The sequence below is a fragment of the Rattus norvegicus genome, chromosome 7 (assembly GCF_036323735.1).
Source record: "Rattus norvegicus strain BN/NHsdMcwi chromosome 7, GRCr8, whole genome shotgun sequence".
In the NCBI taxonomy this organism is placed as follows: domain Eukaryota; kingdom Metazoa; phylum Chordata; class Mammalia; order Rodentia; family Muridae; genus Rattus; species Rattus norvegicus.
In genome coordinates this window covers 42,723,188-42,729,493 of record NC_086025.1, presented here as the reverse complement: position 1 = coordinate 42,729,493, position 6,306 = coordinate 42,723,188, and positions in this window count along the sequence as shown.

Below are 6,306 nucleotides of genomic sequence, written 5' to 3'. Positions count from 1 at the left end.
AATAAGAAGCCAAGATTCAGTTGTGATCAGCATACACATTGGGACACGAGAGGTCGTGCTATTCCTATGCAAGATCTGTGTTTTAGGCAAAACAGCATTGTACTGACAAGAAAAGGGGGGTTCAGTGTGTACTGTTCTTGTGCACCGAAAGGAAGTAACGAAAGCAACTGGTCTTTTTGTGTTATCACCAGGAGGAGGGGGTCTGGAATGTGTGAGAAATCTTAAACACTCGGTGTAAGTAGAATCAGGTTGGCTCTATCACATTGTTAGCCGAGCTGGGGCAGAGAGATGGAGTATGTTCACAGAGCGTCACAATGGGTGGGGAGCCTCCAGAATGAGGTCATTTATTTATTTGCTGTGCACCGAGCTTTTACTCTGGCGATGAATAGAAAAGTCACCTTGCTTCTTGGACTGAAGACTGTCCGTAAGGGCTGTTTTAACTAACTCATCAACACAATCGCTCCTGACAGGAAATGTTAGGACAATGAATGGACTTGAAACTGCTGCAAGGCGAGGGAGGCAGGATAGCATCCGGCAACTTGGAATCCTCCCAGATTGCTGCAACTCACAATTCCTTTCAGGGAAAGAAACGTATCCTATCACTCCACGCTGATGCTTCATCTTACCTCAAGGCCCCTCCTCCCCAGTCATCCTCTGATCCTCCTCACATTCTTACCTCGTTTTCGGTTTGATGCCGAAATCTACAGCTAGATATGAAAGTGCCGACTTTTTTTTTTTTTTAGATGTTTTGTATAAAAGAATTCCCGTTGTTCATAAAACTAGATTTATATAGACTGTGTGGAGAAAGAACAGAACAGATGAGATAACTCGGCCTTTGTATAAGGGAGTTAAAGGGTTTTTACTTTACAACTTACAATTTGAAAGCGGACCACTTGAGAACCGGAGAGCTGATCGTCCTGCTTGAACAGAGTGTGTTTCTAGGGCAGGTGCCGTGGGAAGGACTGGTGCAGGAAATGAATGAAGTTGTCTTTCAATGTTTTTTATCTCAACGGACTCTTAGGGAGCCTGCAGCAAAGTGGTTCCTGAGCCAACAGACGACAAGAGGAACTTGTTCCTTTCTCTGGAAAATATGAGGATTAAAAACAGATTTCAGCTAGTTTTTGAGGTTTTTGTTTTTTTTTTTCTCTCCCTCTCTCTCCTGGACAACAAGGCAGCCAAGAAATGTGGGTTCACAGATTGTGATACACATTAGCCTCCCACCTGCACCACATCCCAACCAGTCACAGGCCTGTGAGTGATTCGCATTCAGCAGACAGAGCCTCAAAGAGAAATCGTCCTCTCATGTGAAATACTATATTCTATGAAAGAATCAAGAAAAGATTATCCCTGCTCTGCCCTTTAGATATCAGTTCAAAATACCTATCGACTTCGGTAATCAGAAGCGCACACAAATATTATCCTAGAAAACAAAATCTCACTTTCAAATGAAACCAGCATAAAATGACAAAGATTAATAATGGCGATGCAAACTGAGAAAAGAATATAGGTGTTAACTTGCGGTTTTCGATATACCCCACTTTTCAGCTCTTGTAATATAAAATGGAGAGAACTTGATCACTTTAGATATGTGCTTATATCTAAAATATAAATGCGAATTTCCTTAGTATCTTTTCTTTCTTCCACCCTTCCTGTCTCCCTCTTTTTCCTTCTTAAGTTCTCATGTAGTCGGGGCTAGCTTAGAACATATTATTTTGTCTTTTTTTTTTTCCAGAGCTGAGGACCAAACCCAGGGCCTTGCGCTTGCTAGGCAAGCGCTCTTCCATTGAGCTAAATCTCCAAGCCCTAGAACGTATTATATAGTAGTGTAGGAGAAGCTTAAAATAGTGATGCTCCTGCCTCTATCGTTTGACTGCTAGAATTACGGACTAACAGGCATGTGTCAGCATACGCTATTTATGTAGTGCTGCAGGTGTAACTCCGAGCCTCATGTATGGTTTGGTATGGTAAGGTATGGGATGGGATGGGATGGGATAGGATGGGATGGGATGCTAATCACACCACCTGAAATATAGCCAACTTGAGCTCAAATTTTGAATTTATTTTTATATGCAATTATGTAAAAGTTTAAATACATAGGTTATTTTATTTGTAAGCAAAGTTGTATTTCTTCAGAACATACATTTAAACAACAATAAGTATCACTACTTAAATAAAAAATCAAGTAAACATTACTAAATAATTTTATAACTATAAGACGATGGTATGAATAAGAATCCCACACATTTCACTACTAGATCTACAAGCACAAAAAAAAATTAAGAATAACTCTTCAGTTCTGTGTATTCCAGTTGAGAAGGCTGTACTGAATTTGTCAGTACCAACAGACTCGTAAAAAGGAGCATATAGAGGAGCAAGGCTCCTGGGGACCTTAGCAGCATGTTGTTGCTGAAGGTGCTGAGAAAGCAGTCACCATGGACGGGAAAACTACGCCAGCTGTTGGGTGACTTCATGAAGAGAATCTCTTGGAGTCCAACATGCAGGATCTGAAGATTTGCAGTGAACTTGGGCTCGCTTCCAGCACTTACAGCAATCCAGGCAAATTCAATCTGTTGAAAGGGAACAGAGCCAAAGACGTCCATAGGCATCAGGCCACACGAAAGACAAGAGGCTGAGGAAACTGTGGTTTGAAATTATATACAGCAGAACCTCTTCAAGTAGTGAGACGTCCAGGTAACAGAGCTCAGCCTTCACAGGAGAGCCTGTCAAGTGTCTGCAGGCCAAGCTGTCAGGGATCCAGCCAAGGGGGCTTGGGAGCAGAGTAAAGGGTCACATCCAGATGGATATTGAAATGGAGAAAACAAAGTAGATGCCTGGATACATACATACGCCCAGTTAATACAACTAACTCAGTGTGAGAGGAATGTCATGATTCAGTGGGCAATACAGGAGTGACAAGAAGCAGGTCAGTCCCGGTCCTTTCCACTTGTTTGATCATGTGTACAGCATGATAAAAATTGCTTCTAGTTTGGGTTCAGGATTAATCTTTGTATATGGAAAGGGCGTTAGAGGTTATAGGTGAGTAGCACCCAAGTAGACAAAGTTGAACAATATTATAATGGTGTTACGATAGGGCAAACCTTTTACATGCACATATGGATTTCTGGGGACTTGTTTCTTTAACCTGTAGATCACATATATGAATGGAGTTTAACTTTTACTGCAATTGACATTTTTGACCTGATATTGATGCAAAATTTTCACATGAAGTCATTATATAAGTTTTGTTATAGATTTCGAATGGAAGGGTATATAGGGCTAATTTTAACTAATGAATACATCTCAAGACTCTTGAAATTGTGGTGATTATCTCAGTACCAGGAGCGAGACACCTCTTTATCAATTACTGGGTAAGGAGGTCCCAGAGACTCCTCCAACAGTCCTGGACATTTCTATTGCTCTTGGATGCCCACCATAACTAAATATGAAGGAGCAGTTTGGGAAGATACCACAGTCCTTGGACACAGAATACAGAGAAATCAAGCTGATTTTGAGTGGAAGAGTCCATCTTCTGGCTACTGCTCATTGGGTCAAAGAGCCTATGTAGGCTGCTGTGAGAAAAGACACAGATATTCTTACACTGTTGTGGGCCATTCATGCTGCAACACCAAATTCCAATTTCATGAGAGGAAATTAATAGGTACTACTATAAACAATGTAAAAAGCCCATTGGCCACGGAGGCCATACATTCTAGCAGGGGGCTTGCTATTATTGATTTTGGTAATGGACATGCTGTCAATCTGCTTTCCAAATGTTATACCCACAGATCAGTTCCACTGGTCACCTTAGTCAGAGTTGCTTCCTTTTCCGGGGGTTGGGGGGAGCTATCAGTTCAGAGACTCAGAAGCTGAGAATAAATGACTTAAGTGCTCATTCCCAGAAGATTCATCTATATCACCCTCACCAAGGGTCAGGGAACCCTGGAGGAAAGGGGCACATATGGAAAATAAGAGGTAGATGTCTGTGAGGAAAGTCAAGAAACGCTGTCTTCTAGACATGACATGAACTCCCAGCAGCTGAAGAAAACCCTGTACAATGAGGCACCAGAGGCCCTTGCAGCAACACAGGCCATTACTGTTGCCCTTGGACACCCACCACAACGAGATACTAGATTGAAGGGTTTAAGGGAAAACAGTTCTTGAGCCCCCCCCCCACTCCTTTGACAGCTGTAGCTCCTGTTACCAGGACTGTTTTAAACACTTGGCTTCAGTACAAGTAAGTGGTCCTTCTCGTGGCCTTCAGACATGCAGATCCACTACCCTCTGTTCTTGCTCACACTTCTCCCTGCCCACCGCAGTGTTAGCTTTGCAGGCCTGCACTTGTGATCACATTCCTACCCATTATCATGCTGTTTCTCACTGACTTTCGAGAGGTGATGTGTGTGTCTTTGTGCCTGTGTGTGCACACGTGTATGTGCATGTGCATGGGAGAGCATGCATGGACCTATGTGTGTGTTTCTGTGTTTGCATGTATGAGGCAAAGGTTAACTTTGAATGTCTTCTTCTCTCTCTGTTCACACTACTTAATTTATTTATTTTTTTTTATTTACTTACTTGCTTGCTTACTTAACTTATTTTGAGACAAAATCTTGCACCGAGACTAGCTGGATAAGTGTCCTCCCTTCCACCCCCAGGCCCATCATACCAGGCTTACCAGGCTTCTTATATAGGTGCTAGGGGTCCTAACACATGTTCTTATGCTTGGGCTGTGAAATGTTTTACTGAATGGGCCATCTCCAAGTCTCACTTACTGGCTTTTAAAATCCTATATCATCAATGTTGTCTGAGGTCTTTGTTTTCTTCCTTTCTTTTTTCCTTTCTTTCTTTCTTTCTCTCTTTCTTTCTTTCTTTCCTTCTTTCTTTTGATCACTACCCCCATCTTCTGCCCCTTCATCTAGGATGTTGTCCATGTCTTGAAGGAGGTTGTCTTATTGTCTATTGCTATAAGGAGACACCATGATCAAGGCAACTTATGAATGAACAAATTTAATTGGGGTTTGCTTACAATTTCAGAGAGTTAGTCCCTGCCTATAGTGATGGGAAATGTAGTGGTAGGTAGGCAGAAAGGATGCTGGAGAAGTTGAGAGCTCACATTTGATCTGATGTGATTGGTAGGCAGAGAGAAAGAGACTGGGCCTGCTGTGGGCTTTTGAAACCTCAAAACCTACCCCCCAGTGATACCTTCCTCCAATAAGACCATACCTTCTTCAATATGTTAGGTTATATTCCTCAATAAAGCCATAACCCTCCAAAAAGGCCATACCTTCTAATTTGTCTCAGTTTCATAAACCTTGGACCCAGAGTGAAAATATATGAACCTATCCCAGGGCTATTCTCATTCACACCACCATAGAGACCATGTAAATGTTTTCTTTAGGGCCGAGCATTCAATAATCACTTATTCTCAATACTTTGATTAATTATGAGCTCTGTGGTAACAGCTTCCTTCTATAAAATGAAAGCTTTTCTGATCAAGTAAAGGCAAAACTTACCTGTGAATAGAAACATAAATATTTAGAGGATGGCATGACAACCTGTTAGTTTAGCAAATTAACATTAGGAGATTACCATCTAGGGCTTCTGATTTCAATAGCCATAGGCTTTCAACAAGATTTATAGCAGGCATGAATTCCTTCTTGTGGAATGAGCTCAAATCCAATCAGAAAGAGATCTGTCATTCTCCACCCATAATAGTCACCCATAAATGTCAGCGGACATTTCTTGCCTGGCAAGTTGATATTATAGAATGAGAGGTCCTCAGGCATTAAAGACTCTTCTCTTCTCTTTTCTCTGCACAGCATTGCATTACGAGGCTAACACTATCTAGCAGTGAAGATGGTCCCAGCTCAATACCAGTATGATTTCTTTATTTTCTGCTCCCAAACTGGAGAATGTCTTTGGCCATAGGCTCTTACCATCCAGTTCTGATAGATAACCAAGAGTAATGCCAATGGCCTATATTTCTTTGTGGGGCTCTGAGTTTTTGAGACAAGTTCTCACAGTGTATCCATGACTGGTCTGGACATTCTGGTAATCCTCCTATGTCATCCTCTCAAGTGCTAAGTTTACGGGAATGAGCTCCCATTCCTAACTGCTGAGTTAACAGTGTTGTGTTTATATGATACGGGAGCTGTGTACTTGTAAATTGCTCTCTATAGGCAGGTGAGGGCAGGCACAAGATAAAGCGACAGCCTGTGATTGGGCAGTGGAAAAGGAAGGTGGGCTGAGAATTTTAGAGATGGTACAGAGAGTACAGAAAGACAGAGAAGAAAGGAAGATGGAGAAAGA